Below are 18017 nucleotides of genomic sequence, written 5' to 3' on the forward strand. Positions count from 1 at the left end.
TAATAATAAATAGTAAATAATAAATAATAAAGCTTAATAATAAATATACCTATGTTACACAGCTAGTAACTGTCTAAGTCTGAATTTGAATTTACATCATCCTCTCCATTGACTTTGCCACCTGCTGTTTCTCAAGAGGCAAGAGTTAGAAAATGAGGGAGAAGATTTGTTCTGTTTGGCCAAAAGTCAGGTTCAATGAGTAGAAATTACAAGGAAGTATATTTTAGCTTCCATAAGGAAGAATTTCCTAATGAGCTGAGCTGGCCAAATAAAGAATGGATCACTTTGAAAGGCAGTGGGTTCCTTTCCATAAGAAAAGGTCTTCAAGAAGAAACTGGCTAATGATTTGTCTAGAACATTGGAGATGTGATTTATGTTTGGACAGGTTTGGAATATGTGTCCCTGAGGTCCCTTCCAACTTTTACATTCTGTGGTTTTACAATCATTGTTGATCTTTGAATGTTCCTTCATGAATAATATGGATGACATCATGTGAACATAGTGATGGAGCTGTGTGTATATCCACCCAGTAAAACATAAGCTCTTTCAGGGCAGGCCTGCCTAGTTTTTGTCTAGTACACCATCTTATCTCTAGTAAGTGGTTCATAAATGTTAGGATGAATTGCTGAATATGCACTGATAATGCCCTGGAAAATACCGCATTCCTATTATTTTTTTTCCAACAACCCAATAGTAGAGGAATAAAAGAATTGATGAAACTAAAGTTAGTCTGATTAGACACAAGCAAGATATAATCCTTCATACAGAATTCATTCTATTTGTAGAAATTTTTGATTCAGGAAGGTATAGTTCCTTCAATTTGTAGAAATTTCTGATTCAGGAAGGTAAGTTTCTTTGTTTTATGACCATGTATAGTTACAAGGACAGCTAGGTACAGCAGATAGAGTGCCAGGCTTGGAATCAGGAAGATTACTGAATTCAAATCTAGTCTCAGATATTTTCTGTGTGACCCTGGGCATGTCACTTAACTTTATTTGCCTCAGTTTCTCATGTGTACAATAAGATGAAGAAAAACATAGCAAACCATATTATTATCTTTGCCAAGAAAACACCTAATGGGGTCAAGAAGAGTTTTGAACATAACTGAAAAATTACTGAACAACAGTTAAATGTACTAAGGTAAAACTTATCAAATCCCTAAACTTAATGACAAAATTTTGTTTCTTTAAGCTTTTGGAAAGAATTTTCTCTACTACTTTGTGCAGAATGCTAATAGTTGGATAGAGTTTTCTCTTGAAGTCTCAGGTATGGGTAGATATAATAGAAAAGTGCCTTGAATGATTTGGCAGTCCCAATTTAATGAGACTGGTGCCTGTTTAAAAGTCAGAACCTGTATAGACAGCCAGTTTCATTTAGCTTACTGTCATTCATGCTGTCAGAATTATTCTTCCTTTTAAAAAAATTTAATTGGATGAGCTTGCTGAAGAATCATAACTAGAGGTGGAAATATCTAAAGTTATTGGCCCAGATAAATCAACATCATAGAAACTGAAGAGAAATATCATAACACAGGTTCAGTTTTATTCACTGAATAGACTGTGTTGTCTCTGTGTAATGTGGAAAAACAAAACAAAAAGGCCAAACTAAAGAACAAAAACAACCTAAAACTCTACTACAAGAAAATAATTTAATTTGGAATCATAGGATCATTGAATGTTAAAAGTAAAAAGAAAGTTAGAGATCATATAATCTAAATCCCTCATATCACAGATAAGAACATTTTTTTTAAAATTTCCCCAGGTCACGTCAGTGGCAGAGTTAGGAATGATTTTAATCATTATCATTTTCAATTATTTTTGTTATTATAGCTGAAAATTATGTAGCACTTTAAGTTTTGATAAATGCCTTATATGTATTCTCTAATTTGATCTTTACAGAAACAGTACGAAGTAAGTACTTTTGATATGAGTATGTCCATTTTACAGTTGAGAAAACTAAGTAGTCATGTTTATTAAGAGTGAAATACCACCTTATTAATATGTTTCTTTGCTCTTATATCTATGTAAGTATTGCATCTTTGTAATAATATCATGATACAGATGACAAGTTTAAAATTCAATAAACTAGGAATTGTATATTCTAAAATTCTTCTTAATATTCAATCTATCCTTTTCCCATAGACTTATGCATATCTACACATGCCAATTTAATTCCACAAAAGTATTATAAGTTTTCTAGTCAAAGATTGTAATGCTGAAGAAACTGAGGCAAGATAGAGATTAAGTTTTTAATATTTTAATAGTGGAGAATTTGGACTATTGGCCAAACAGGACCCATGTCCAATTTCCAGCTGGCTGAATGGGACTCTTGTCTCAAAGCATCCGGCACCCAGCAAGTAATTCCAGGGATTTTTATAGGGCTCCGGCTATTGGAGAAACAAAGGCGGGGGGGGGGTGGGGGGAGGGGGCAGAGCACTGGGTGAGTGGAAATTCTAGGAAGGATGATAACTTTTTAATTCTGACAGGTTGGGGATCAAGAAGGTGATCGAGCAGGAGACAGAAAATATAGGCTAAAAAGATAGTGAATATCATCCAGGCATTTGAGATAAGCTATCTGGAGTTTTATGACTCTTTAGAATATGACAGTGGCCAGAATTTTGAGGTCCCAATTCTCTCAATCCCAATGGGGCAAGGAAGGGGGGGGTGGCCACTAGGGAAACTGAGGCAGAACAATTCAGGAAAACTGAGGTATTACAAGATGATTAATGACAAATGAAATCCTGCAGCTATTTCTTGTATCACTTACTTAACAATTAGTCATTAAAAAAAAATTCTTTGCACTGTTGTATTAAAGAGAAAGTTTCTATTGTTAAAAAAATAGAGTGTACTATGTGTCAGACACTATGCTAAAAGTAGGGAAAATAAAAAGGACAAAAAAAAAAAACCAGTCTTTGTTCTCAAGGAACTCACATTCTAATGGAGAAAATAAAGAAACAAACTACATACAAGATAAATAGGAGATAATTAACAGATAGAAGGAACTAGAATTAAGAGGTAAGGAAAGGCTTCCTACAGAAGATGATATTTTATTTGGAACTTGAAGGAGCAAAGAAGAAAAGGGAGAGAATTCCAGGCTTGGGGACAGACAGAGAAGATGACCAGAGCTATGAGATGGAGTGTCTTGTTGGTGGAACAATAAGGAGACCAGTATCACTGGATCAAAGATTATGTGTCAAGAAGTAAGGTGCAAAAAACCTTGAAAAGAGGATACTAGGTTGTGAAGGGCTTTGAATGCCAGACAGAAGGTTTTATATTTGATCCTGAAGGTAATAGGAAGTCACTGGAATTTGTGGAGTAGGAAGGGGATATTGTCATCTCTGCACTTTCAGAAAATCACTTTGATAGTTAAATGGAGGATGGATTGGAGTAGGGAGAGACTTGAAGGAGGCAGACTCCCCAGCAGGCGTTTATAATAATCCAATCATAAAGTGATGAGGACCTGCATTAAAGTGTCTATCAGAGGATATCAGCCAGGAGTGGGGTGGGGGGTAGGTGTGGGAACACATGTGAGAAATATTGCAAAGGTGAACTTGACAGTCCCTGGCAGCAGATTGACTGTGGGAAGTAGGTGAGAGCTGGTAAGGAGCTGGGATTTACATCTGACTTGGGAACTTGAAAGACTAGGAGACTGGTATTGCTTTCCACAGAAATAGAGACGTTCTCAACAGGTTTGAGAAAGACCTTGCCTTCTTCACATGTACATTGAAAAGAATGAGGTAAGCCATTCTCCAATTGATAAATGGTCAAAGGATATGAACAGACAATTTTCAGATGAAGAAATTGAAACTATTTCTACTTATATGAAAAGGTGCTCCAAATCATTATTTATCAGAGAAATGCAAATTAAGACAACTTTGAGATACCACTACAAGCCTCTTAGATTGGCTAAAATGACAGGAAAAAATAATGATGAATGTTGGAGGGGAGATGGGAAGATTGGGCTCTAATACATTATTGGTAGAACTGTGAATGAATCCAACCATTCTGGAGAGCAATTTGGAATTATGCTCAAAAAGTTATCAAACTGTGCATATCCTTTGACCCAGCAGTGTTACTACTGGGCTTATACCCCAAAGAGATCTTAAAGGAGGGAAAGGGACTTATATGCGCAAAAATGTATGTGGCAGCCCTTTTCGTAGTGGCTAGAAACTGGAAATTGAATGGATGCCCATCAATTGGAGAATGGTTGAGTAAATTGTGGTATATGAATGTTATGGAATATTATTGTTTTGTAAGAAATGACCAGTAGGATGAATACAGAGAGGCTTGGAGAGACTTACATGAACTGATGCTAAGTGAAATGAGCAGAACCAGGAGATCATTATACACTTCAGCAACAGTACTATATGAGGATCAACTCTGATGGAAGTGGCTATCTTCAGCAATGAGAGTATCCAATTCAGTTCCAATTGATCAGTTCTCACTGAAAACAAAAATGCAAGTAGTCCATACCCAGAGAAAGAACACTGGGAAACGAGTGTGGACTGCTTGCATTTTTGTTTTTCTTCACAGTTTATTTTTTTTTTCTAAAACCAATTTTTCTTGTGCAATAAGAGAACTATATAAATATATACACATATATTGTACTTAAGATATACTTTAACATATTTAACATGTATGAGACTACCTGACATCTAGGGGATGGGGTAGAGGGAAGGAAAGGAAAAGTTGGAGTGTTTACAAGGGACAATGTTGAAAATTTACCCATGCATATGTTCTGTCAATAAAAAGCTATAATTAAAAAAAATAAAGGAATGAGGTGATTTCTAAATAAGGACATTGATTTCCTTGTTGAGTTTAAGATGTTTACTGGCCAACCAGTTTGAAATGACTGACTGAAAGGCAGTTGGAGACAGGAGACTGGAGGTCAGTAGAGAAGTTGAGACAAAATAGGTAGATTTGAAAATCATTAGCAGAGAGAAAGTAATTAAATACATGGGAGCTGGTGAGATCACCAAATAAAGTAGTATAAAGAAGAGGATCCAAGGCAGATCTGTGAGATATCGATGGTCAGAGAGCAATTTTTGCATAGCATGTAAATATCAGAGGCAGAATTCAAACTCAAGTCTCTCCTAAGTTCAAGTCTAGCATTTTGTTCACTATGTTACATCTCCATCTTTCATAGAAGAGTCACCTAACATACTAGAGTCTTTCTTTTGTTCTCTCAGCATCTAAAAGTACCAGAGTAACACTCAAGCTAATGATCCTTCTTTCATCTGCTGTAGAATCCTAGAGTTCCTAGATAATTTACAACATCAATTTTTTTTTATCTGCTGGTTTTCTTAATGGAGAATCTTTGTCTAGTGATCAACATAGATTTTTTAAAATATAGTCAATGTGGGAATTAGTCTTTTTTTACTATCAAGAGTTGTTACTGCCTTATTTGTATTTTTCCTTTTTTTCCCCATGGAAGAGAGAAGGGGTTGTTGTTCAGTCATTTCAGTCATGTTCAACTCTTTGTGACCCCATCTGGAGTGTTCTTGGCAAAGATATTGAAATGGTTTGTCATTTCCTTCTCTAGCTCATTTTACAAATGAGGAACTAAGGCAAACAAGGTTAAGTGACTTGCCCAGGATCACATAGCTAGTAAATGTCTGAAGCCAGATTTGAACTCAGAAAGATGAATCTTTCTTCCTCCAGAGCTGGTACTTTATCTATTGTGCCACATAGCATTAGAAGATAGGTAGGGTGAAGTTACGAACAGAATATCAGAGAGAGAAAAAAGAAAAAGAGAGAGAGAAAGAGATGAAAAGAGTCACTGAGACATCATTTTTAAAAAATGCACAGAAGGAAATGGAAAGTAGGTCAGAAAAAAATCACAGACAAACAGGACAGCTTTGAAAGCTGCAGATTGAATTTATTGTATAATTAAAAACAAGAGCAAGCTGTATATAGTAGCTATCAGAAAGTTAATATACAATTTTCTCTTTCTGTTCTACTGTATATATGGAAATTATGGAAATGCTCCTTTATTTTTTAAGTTCAGAATAAAATTATATTTCAAAAAAAATCTCTTGGTTATGTTTCCTCCCATTTTCTTTTTTACTTCTGTGCACATCAGAACCTGACTGATATCTAGGTATCCCTTCAAAAGTATCCTAGGTATCCCCTCAAAAAATAAACACATGGATCCAGCTTCTATTGGATTGTGAGATTTGGTTGTTAGTTGTTTAGTAGGTGCATTTATACCTTGGAAATTGGCAAATTTTACCAATCAGGGCTTAATTTGTAGCTTTTTTAATTGTCTAGACTTATGAAGTGATGAAAGAAATGTTAAAAATTCAAGTTAAACTTTAAATATGTCATACCCATAAAATATGGGTACTTTTTTTTCAGAGAACTACTTACATAGGAAATACCCTTGACTGCTATGCAATCATTCAAGCAAGAAAACACTGAATGTGGACAGGTTTCATTTAATCTGACAGAAAATTCAATTCTCTCATGCAAGTCCATTAATAGTCATGACAATTCTACTCCTCTTGACAGTAGATCTCTGTCTTCCTCAGGGACCTAAACTTTGTTCTTGATTTATAATACTCACCCTGAATCTACCTCCCCACCCATACCTTGAGAATCTACCCCCAAACTATATATGCACACACATATACACAGAGGAAACAGTAGAGGGAGAAGGGGTTTTACCATTCCCCTCCTAGAATGTATCTGGGTGTACTTACTACATTCTTTTTCCATTTCCTAATATTACCTCCTTTCTACCAGTAAAATAATTTTCAATCCTAAGATTATAGGTTCAGAAATAAGGGTACCTTTGAGGTTATCTACTCCAGGCCCTTCATTTTTAAGAAGAAGAAACAATGACTGAGAAGTTGATTGATTTGTCTATAAGTTATACAACCATAAGTATGGAGGGCAAGATTTGAATTCAAGTCTTTATGATTCCAAGTTCAGTCTACCATCTACTATGTCACATTTCCTCTCTTGTTGCAATCCCTAGAAGTTAATTGACATTGTCTCTGATTGGACTGGCAATAATTCTAGGTATCCCTGTGGGATTCATACCTGCCTTAAGGTTTACACTTATTGTTATGATTTAGCTTATCAGTGAACCTTAAGTAACTTCCTTGGTCCTGAAAAAAGATTCAGCCCCTGATTAATACCCTATTAGCTAAAACAGCCTAGGTCCAAAATGAAAATCAGTGATCCCAGACAAGTCCCAACTAATATAACTCAATTTGTCCAGATTTCTCTTCTAATACAATAGGCTGGATTAATATCATGAGGGTTTCCGATGATTAACAGCCTATGTCAGTGTTTTGCCTCACCCAAATAACTCTGGGAACTTCTAAAGATTGCTTCAGTTCAATGCCTGCTAACAAACCTAAACTGCTATTAAATTCAGAAACATAGAGCACTTACTCCAGATAGATATGAATAGCAAAGCCACAGGAAGTGACCATAGCTCACTGTTTCAGGAAACATAATCTTAGCTCCCTGAATAGTTTCGGGCTTCATTCCCTCCAAAGTTGCCAGTGGGGAAGGCTTGGCTAAGTTTTTTTGAAGCAAGAGTGAAAGGGACTGGTGATGGTGATGGAAACATTAGCCAAGCAGAATCTGTATCCCTTATAGCCTTTATTACTCTGCCACAACTATATAAAATGTTTCTTTCCCTGTTCTGTTTGTTTTAAGGTTGCTCAACAGTCCAAAACAGCCAAAACCCTTATTTGCCACCACTTCTATATTTCTGGTGAATGCCATTGGGCCCTTTACCTGCTCATGGCATTCATCTCATTCTAAACCCCAATATTTATTAAGCATCTACTATATGCCAGACACAATGCTATGAACTGGAGATACAGGTACAAGTGAGAAAGACACTTCCTGTCCTCAGGAAGTTTACATTCTAATAGGGAAAGATATTAGATGTAGGTGAGAGATGTCTAGAAACTAGTGGTTTGAACCCAAAAGTTATAGGGACAATTATTGGAGTCCCTGGGCAAATGATTAATGCATTCTTTCTGGGAATGGTAGTATTGATTTGATTATACTGTCCTTAGCGTTAGGATTGAAGAGGAGTGAGGAGAGTATGATAGCAGCATAACATGGAGATAATTAAGAAGTAATATGGTGGGCCTGATATTTTGCTTTGTGAAAAAAGATTATTACATTGTTTTTAATTTGAGCATGTTTTAGGTCCCCAAGTAGATTTATAAGTCTCTACTCAAATACCTTGCTATATACTAAATCACTGGTTCCCAATATCGTTTATTACGTGGATTCCTTTTGACAACAGTAACAAAAAGTGATGTGAACCCTCTAGGTCATTCAATAAACTACTCATAATATTCTTTTAGATTTATTTATTAAGTACTTATAATAATTACCAAAATAATTTTTGCCTTAAAAAAGCTCCAAATTTAAATTTACATTATATAATTATAAAATATAAAATTTTATTTTGCCTATCATGATGAAAACTCTACATAGAAAAAAATCAGAAAGCTTTATAAAATAATTACAAATTATATGGGGAAGATTCTTTAAGAATATCCAGCCAGACTTCACATGATTATTATTATTTGTAGTATTTCATATTAAAATTTTTTATTTTATCATTTTATTGAATATAAATATCATTTAATCAAATTATTAATTTGCATATCATAATAATTAGCATATCATAATAATCATATATACATTTAATTACAATTTTTTAAAAATGTGAACAAAATTTACAATATTTGGATCCAAATAAAACAGTCTTAAATCTGGCTCCACATTTTATTTCTGTATTTTGATTTAAATAAAAATAAGGTGAAAATAATTTCTCACAGAATACATGGTAGAAAATGGTAAGAAAATTTTAAAAGTTGTCCCACTAAGACATGGAAATTACTTTTTGACCTAACCAACTGATGAAAATGAATAGCTAATTACAATATAAATATTAACTTTTCTATTAGGTGACAAGCACCTTATTAAATAATATATGTATTTTAAAGTTCCATCGTACATATTACTTCATTTCATGTTTAACAATAAGTTGTTTCACAAATTAACATTTAATTGTCTAACAATTGAATTGACCTTTAAGGAAATAACCTCTTCAGATATGATTTTCTCTTCTACCAGTGGCATACCAGCTACACTCTCATGGAAACCATGCTGAATTCCTTCCAGCCAAAAAAAAAAAAAAAAAAAAAGAAGAAGAAGAAAGTATTGTAAACCTCCAGAGCCACACCTGAGCTAACCAGAATTGAAGGGACAGAAGTGTCTACTAATTCATTAGAAAATCCACTAGATGGAAGAATAGTAACATAAGTGGAAGATCTGTTTAACTTACAAAACAATCTTAATATTACAATGAATGATAATATACGGTTTGTTTCTGCAGAACATTTGTGATGGTTCATGATGGTAATATACATGTCCAATGACTATAGTTTTCAATTAGTTTGATATTTGGGCAAGATTCCAAACTTTTTTAATACCTAAGTCATGATTATACAGGTATGATTATAGGTTAACCAAAGGAATGAGAAAGCTATTCTGGTGTCGTGTACAAAACACAAATGAAGATATGCAAATATATCTGACTTTCCATTGGAAAAATTTAGTGTTCAAGTATATAAAAAACCCTTGTGCTTTTTTATTTGTTTTGTTTTATTTTTTGTGAGTCAATTGGAATTAAGTGACTTGCCCAGGTTCACATATCTAGTAAATGTTAAATGTCTGAGAACAGATTGAAAAAACCCTTGTGGAAGGTTGGAAGCAATTTGATGGTAGATTGAAAAGCTTCAAGGACATTTTAAACTTTTATGGTCAGGTTGGTAGTTGTCCTTTGTACTAGAAAAGGACCAGTATGACATCACTATGTTGGGGTCAAGATAAAGGTGTGTCCAACTATGGTTGATCAGACCAATACCAGCTCAGAAGGTTCTATCACAGGTCAGGCACAAATAGCCCATATGAACATTTGGAATTGAGATGTCTTTCAATGTGCATATCTCACATTTCTTTTGAGCTACTGAAACTCTGCTTTGCTCATAGAACACAACACCTTCTTTGATGAGGGCACACCATGCTGGGCAGTCCTGTGCCATGACTCCCATGTCTCACAATCAATTACAAAGTTCATGGAAATTGAATGGATGCCCATCAATTGGAGAATGGCTGGGTAAATTGTGGTATATGAATGTTATGGAATATTATTGTTCTGTAAGAAATGACCAGCAGGATGAATACAGAGAGGCGTGGAGAGACTTACATGAACTGATGCTAAGTGAAATGAGCAGAACCAGGAGATCATTATACACTTCGACAATGATATTGTATGAAGATGTACTCTGATGAAAGTGGATTTCTTTGACAAAGAGACCTGAGTTTCAATTGATAAATGATGGATAGAAGCAGCTACACCCAAAGAAAGAACACTGGGAAACGAATGTGAACTATTTGCATTTTTGTTTTTCTTTCCGGATTATTTTTACCTTCTGAATCCAATTCTCCCTGTGCAACAAGAGAACTGTTCGATTCTGCAAACATATATTGTATCTAGAATATACTGCAACATATCTAACATATATAGGACTGCTTGCCATCTAGGGGAGGGAGTGAAGAGAGGGAGGGGAAAAATCAGAACAGAAGCGAGTGCAAGGGATAATGTTGTAAAAAATTACCCTGGCATGGGTTCTGTCAATATAAAGTTATTATAAAATAAAATAAAATATATTTTTAAAAAATTACAAAGTTCAGAGAGACCTTGAAAGTGTCTTTGTATTGCTTTTTCTCACCTCCATGTGAACAACTGATTTTCTTGTAAAATAATCTTTTGGAAAGCTTATGTTTGACATTTGAACAAAATGGCCAGATCATCGGAGCTGTGCTCTCTGTTGTAGAGTTAGAATGCTGACCAGTTCAGTGTGAGAAAGAACCTCAGTGTCTAATACCTTATTTTGCCAGGTGATCTTCAAAATCACAAGACAATTCAAATGAAGCAATTCAGTTTCCTGGAGGAGAGCTGGTACCCTGTTCAAGTTTCTCAAGCATACAACAATGAGGTCAGCACAATGGCTTGTAGACCTTCAGTTTGGTAGGCAGTCTAATATCCCTTCTCTCCCACACTTCCCTTCAGAGACTCCCAAACACTGAGCTAGCTCTGGCACTGGGAGCATGACCATCATCATTCATATGTACATACTTAGAAAGTAAACTGCCAAGGTAAATGAACTTATCCATAGCCTTCAAAATTTCTCCATTTGCTGTAACTGATGCTCCATACATAAGAGGTGCAGAATTTGTTGTGTGCATGATCACAATGCTTTCAGATCATTGTTGAAACAAACTATAATATTTCAAGCATGCATATGCTTGTTGTCACAGAGGAAAAATACATCTGTAACATAATTGGACAATTATTTACTGCTTAAGGCATGATCAAGGCTTTTTTGAGTGAACTTCTTGGATCAATCTTCCCTAACTGGGAACCACTGGGCTTAATAAATATTGAGGCCCCTGCTGGTTTCTTGATAAATAGTGCTGAATAATCTACTAACCTGAATGAGTAGAACTAGGACTACAAGGAGTCTTTAAAAATAATTATTGATGTAGCTTTAGTGAAATTCATATTGGCACATCAGTTATGATGGTACATATTCATTTGTTTCCCATGCTAAAATATGTGTGAAATAGAGAAAGTTAGAGTTCTTTTATTAGATTAACAGAGGAGAAAAGAACTACATCCAATGCTCTAGATAAAGTGATTAAAAACCAAACAAACCCAAACCACAGTTATATCTTTTGCTTTTTCCTCAGAAGGATTCACTATAGAAAAAAAAGGAGCGAGGCTTAGTAGAAAGAAAAACTGAATGATTCTCTCAAGATGTCAGTGGAAGTCTTAGTTTGGACCACACATAGATATTTTTTCATCTGAGACAAAATCAGCTGAGGTGAGAAGAATGCCAGCTCCTAGAGTGGTTGTACCAGGAATGGAGTCCATTCAAGCAGTGATAGAACCCTAGAAATAGTAGCACTGCTGCATAGTGATGAGGGCATGGAACTTCTGGGGGAGGAACTTGGCCATTTGGTGGTGAAAGCTGGCAGAAGACTTGAATCTTTTGTCATTTCCGTCTCTCTCATCCTACCTCTTTTCCCTCTTCCTTCTTTCTCTCTCAACCCCCATTCTTCTCTTTTGGGCTGGGCTGGGAAGAAACACCTACTCAGCCCAAAAAGGAAGTAGGGAAGAAGGCACTTGGTTTGCTTATTACAATAGCACTGTCTCTGTTCTCAAGATGAAATTTCTCCTTAAAGGCTCTAAAAACTCTGATGGGCAGTGACAAATGGGACAGCTTTAGAATTAAGCTAGTGAGAATATTATATATACTTTTTAAAAATTCTGAAGGACAAAAAAGTGTTCAGAGACCAGGAGATCAGCATAATTAGGAACTAATAAGCAAAAAAGTAGGGTCAAAAAACTGAGAAACTACTCAAGCAGAGAAGGGCAGAAAGACATAGTAGCAAAGGCTGATATTTTGTAGCACTTGAAAGTTTGCCAAGTGTTCAATCCTCATTATCTCATTGAAGCCTCACAACAACCCTGTGAGGTAGGTACTAAAGGAATTGGATTGCTTTTGTACACACTTTACATCTTTAAATTTTAAGTTTTTGTTCCAAACTTAAAAACCAAATAAAATGGGCATTTCCATGTATATAAAAGATACAAAAATACTGTACATAAAAATGTGAATTTCTATTGCTCACTACTTTATTTTCTTCTAAAATATATAATACATTCAGCAGGTAACTTTCATATAAATAACAGCATCCACACAAACTGAATGCAATTGAAATTCATTGTTTCATATACAATGCTTTTCTTTCTGTTTTTCTTTGCATATAGAAACACATATATTTGTTGGTGTTTTGTCAAATTTAGAATAACCCCAAATTAAATATTTAAACATGTATGTATATATATAACACATGTATGTATATGTATATGTGCATGTGTGTATGTATACATGTATGAGAGTATGTGTGTATGTATATACTGATGGATTGAAGGAACCATTAGTGGAATTATATGTATAAGAGATTGTATAAGTGACCACTGAAGTTTAAGCAGAAAACAAGCAGAAAACAAAATGGTTTACCAAGACACAGCTGCCCTACTTAGTCAAAGGGAAGAAGATATTGGTTTCTATTTTAAGACATAATTATTTATACTTGTATTTTAGTATATTACCTTTATAGTATCTTTGCACAACACTTTATTGCCTGTAGATATTTTCATGTCCATGCTCTCATTTGAGCCTTGCAACAATCCTGTGGGGCAGACATAGTAGGTGTTATCCTAATTTTTTAGCAGACGAGGAAACAGAACCTCTACTAACATATGGTATTAAATATGTTATTTGATGTATTTTGATAACATGACCCATCTTTTGTCCTTGCCCTTTCTTTCTCTCTGGTCTTAAAATACATATCTATGTTGCCTGTGTATGAATTTTTTTTAATCCCAGTAATAAAATTTGTCACTAAAATATATTGTGGGATTGCATCTTCATTGCCAAAATAGTCATTATCATAATGCTCTGATTTTGAAAAAAACCCAAATTGAAATTCATAAAACTGTTAATTATTGCAAGTCTTCATATTGCAAGAGGATTTTTCAGTTTACATGAGGATTCATTGTATGTTTCCTTTAAAATTCAAAAGTTATTAATCTTTTTAGAATCAAAAAGTTCTTTAGTAGTCTAATGATACCTATGGATTCCTCTAAATAGTGTTTTTAAATACACAAAATAAAATACATAGAATTAAAAAAGAAGTTAATTATATTGAATTATAAATATTAAAAAAAAGTCACACCTCCCAGGTTAACTTCTTTAATTTGAGAGCTTCCTTAATGCTCTTAGGATTTGTCTTTTGGATGATGCTATTGCACAAGGTTTTTCTGGAAAAACAACAACAAAAACCCCATTAATAAAGAACCACTTAGTACATCATACTAGAGATGAAGATTATAAAAAAGGCTAAGAAGAAGAAAGCTAACACCATTACCCCCCCAAATTTGTGAGTGAATGAAAAGCACTTATTAAGTACTTCCTATATATCAAGCACTGTGCAAAGGAGATAGTCCTAGAGAAGCTGTTCCATAATGGCAGAGAGAGGGTACATAGAAAAGTGATGGTTAAGGAAGGGTCTGTGGATACAAGAAGTCACTGGGATGGTGAGTAGAGCTTTAACACAGGGAGAACAATCGATACACTCTTTTTAGATGCCATGATAATGATAAGTTGATTATATTTGTCTGGGCAAAAAAGATGGTATAGGGGAAGCAGCAGAAGATAGCAAAAAGATGGGCTGGACACCTGCATATTTATGACAAAATTATGCATAGGTGACAGGTGATGGTAACTTAGGTTAAAATAGAATTTTTCAAATATGTGTAATTTAAAAAATAGATCACAGAATCACAGGTACAAAATCTAAAAGCAGCTATAACTTCAATTTTAAAAAATGAAGAGAAGGAGTTATATATCTACTTTAAAATTGAATTCCTCAGCGTAGTTAGCTATACTTTATATCTCTGATTTTTTTTTTAAGAAAAAGCCTACTGAATGAATTACTTTTGTTTTGGTATCACAGAAATTTCCATATCAGAATAGAAAAATGATCTGTCTGGTTCAATATCCATTCAACTACTTTCAATGCTGGATAAGTCATTGGAGAAACCAAATTACTTTAGGGCAGCCTATTGTCCTGTTGAATAGCTACCTCACATTCTAGAATGGAACATGCAGAATGCAGATGATTTCTTATATTGAAGTTGCTTGTGTTAATCTTCTTTATTACTGATAGAAAAGAAGAATGTACTAGGAAACTGACATTGGTACCATGAGAGAAGATTTCTTGTTCCATCTGCTGAGGATCAGCATATATGTTGAAGTTCCAAGACTATAATTTTTCCTTAGCTGTCATTGTTATTCTTATAGCAATCCCTTTTTGAATTTTACTAAACCTTTTGCATCGGAAAACTTCCCATAGCAGTGAAAGCTAGAGATGTATCATATGTAACATTCATAGAGTTGAGTTTCGTCAAGCTATGGGAAGAATATTTGTCTTTACATTTGGGAGGATAGTTTTTAGCCAGGGGCTTTGGAAAGGTCACTTTGAGTTTTCTGTAAAGGTAAGATGAATGAATATCTTGGATAACTTATTTTGTATACTGTCTTACTGCTAATGAAAGCCATTTTGGTTCAATGCAACGAAATCCATTGGATCATAGAATTACGAATTGTGAGTTGGAAAAGTCCATTTAGTCCAGCACTCTCATGTAGTAAATGAGAAAATAGATTTTTTTTTTTTTTGTTTACTTCTAAGTCAGGCAAAGGAAAGGCAGAGTGACAGGGACAGTCCTGGTGCAACTATCTTATTGATATTATTAGTCCATGTACATTGTCTAATGGGTTGCTTCAGATTATGGTGAAATGAAATGAATCCTGAATTAAAACTCAGAGACCTAACTTCTGGTCCTGATCCTGACCCTTTCAGTGAGGAGATATGTAATGCTGAGCAAAATGCTTAATGTTTTGTGTTTTGATTTCTTTTCTTTTAAATGGAGATAATATCTCTCCCACTTACTTCAGAAGTTCTTGAAAGGATTCAATAAAATAATGGATTGGAGAAGCATTTTGCAAATTATAAAGTTTTGTATCACCATAGATTATTATCGTTATTATTATTATTATTATTGTCATCTATACTAGTTCTATATACTTTTATATGCTGTTCATTGTTGTTTGTCCGTTTTTCTCAGAGAGAAGGAAGTGATATCTTAAGTTTCCAGTGAATTAGATTAGCATCAGGAAGGTGATCTCATAAGTTTCCAGTGAATTGGATTAGCATCAGAAAGGTGATCTCATAAGTTTCCAGTGGATTGGAATTAAGGGAGGATGGATTGTACAAAGTCACCAGCCTTACTCACTCCTCCAGAGCTATCTGGGTCCAATGGCAAGATATGATCAGGATAACTAGAGATAGCCCTGAATGCAGTGGGAGGACTTGGCCTTTCTAAGCTAAGGTCTTTCCAGGGTTCAATTTATCTGAGGCAATGACAATTCAGTGATTAAGGCTAGTAAAAATGAGACAAAGAATGACCTCTTCTACCTAGTCCAAAAAAAATAAAATAAAATCAATCTGGGAAAAAATAAAATCAGGGTACATATAGATCAGGATGACTGGAGATGGCCCCCATGCTATACATTACTGATTATAGCAATGTATGGGAGTGGCTATGAAAAAAACAGTTCTATATATAATCATCATCCCAAAGAACCCTGGATTTGGATTCAGAAGATTTTGATTAAAATGTCCTCTCTTGGGGCCAGCAAGGTGACACAATGGATAGAACACCAGCTCTGAAATCAGGAGGACTTGAGTTCAAATCTGTCTTCAAAAAAATAATACTTCCAAGTTGTGTGACCCCGGGCAAGTCACTTAACCCCAATTGCCTCAGCAAAAATAATAATAATAATAATGATGATGATGTCATCTCTCTCATTTTGGCCATGTAACTGGGTAAATTGCTTATCTTATCTCAAACTTTCAATTTCTTTCCTGTAAAATGGGGAGATTATTATTTGCTTGATTAACTCATGTAATTGTTCTAAGGGTAAAATGGAACAATGTATGTATAGCCAGTGAAAATATTTTATAAATCTGTAACTGCTCTATTGTAATATTCTTCTTTAACATGTAATATTCTCTTGTTGAGGTTTCCTTGGGGTCTCTGGAGGCAGCCTTAGTTTCAGTTCCGTAATCACCCCAAATGCAGCCAGGGATTAAAGTCCAAATCCTTTATTGTCCCTTTCCAAGTCTTGTCTCCTTTTCTGCGGCCTGGTTAGCTTTCTTAGGGTCCTTCTGTAGTCTTGGTTGTGAGAGCTTGAGCTCCTGCCTGCCTTCTCTGGCTTCTGAATCTCCCTGACTGAATCCTGGTTGAGGCTCCTAGCTTATATATGTTCTCTTAAAGGTGTGAATCTTGTAGAACTATAGTAAGTACTAAGTACATGTACTGAACTAGAGAACTGTTAAGCACCATGCTAAACCACCATTGTCTCTATTAATTCCACTGACTTAGCATCTTGTTTCAAGTTCTGGCCTATAACATTCTATAAATTAAAACTATTGCTATTATTGTGAGTTGGTATTTTATTGGTATATTGGTATGTTATTATTGGTATAACCTGTCCTGTTTTGAAATTTTGCTTTATCTTTTTAGCATGGATGTATATTTTTTCTTACTTTATAATTTTTTCAGTTTAAAGTATACTTAGAAGGGGAATGTCATAACAATAAAATATAATTGTTTAGTCGATTCCAACCATTTGTAACCCTATTTTGGGGTTTTCTTGGCAAAGAAACTGGAGTATTTTGCCACTTTCTTTTTTCAGCTCATTTTACAGATGAGGAACTGAGGCAAATAGGGTATAAAGTGATTTGCCTAAAATGTGTTATTTCCTTTTATCACCTCTAAGCAGCAACCATTTGGGGGAGATTATGGGAAATAGGGGAAACAGTGCAATTATCTCTAAATCAAAATTAACTGTAAATTTCTTCTGGTTTCATAAAGATATTAATAAAAGGTAAAATCTAAACTGCCACAATCTCATCCAGTCCCATCCCCAAGTCATGCAAAAGGTCATTCTCTCAACCTAGGTAAATACAAGAATTCTAAATCTAACCTGCAAAAAAATCAACACCTACAACAAATGTTGAGAGAATACCCGTACTAAAAAGGATCAGATTTTGCTTTACAAAAATGTTACCACTTTTATCCTATTTGTTAGCATGAAACTGATACTAAATCTCTTGCTGGTTTCTAACACTGCTCTCTCACTATTGCAGATTCTCATTATCTCACATTTAGGCTGTTGCAATAGTCTGTTGATTGACCTTCCTACCTCAAGTCTCTCCCACTCTAACCCAAAGTAGTCCTCCAAAAGTATAGATCTGACCATGTCCGACACCCACATA

Source organism: Antechinus flavipes, chromosome 3, assembly GCF_016432865.1.
Source record: "Antechinus flavipes isolate AdamAnt ecotype Samford, QLD, Australia chromosome 3, AdamAnt_v2, whole genome shotgun sequence".
Lineage (NCBI taxonomy): Eukaryota > Metazoa > Chordata > Mammalia > Dasyuromorphia > Dasyuridae > Antechinus > Antechinus flavipes.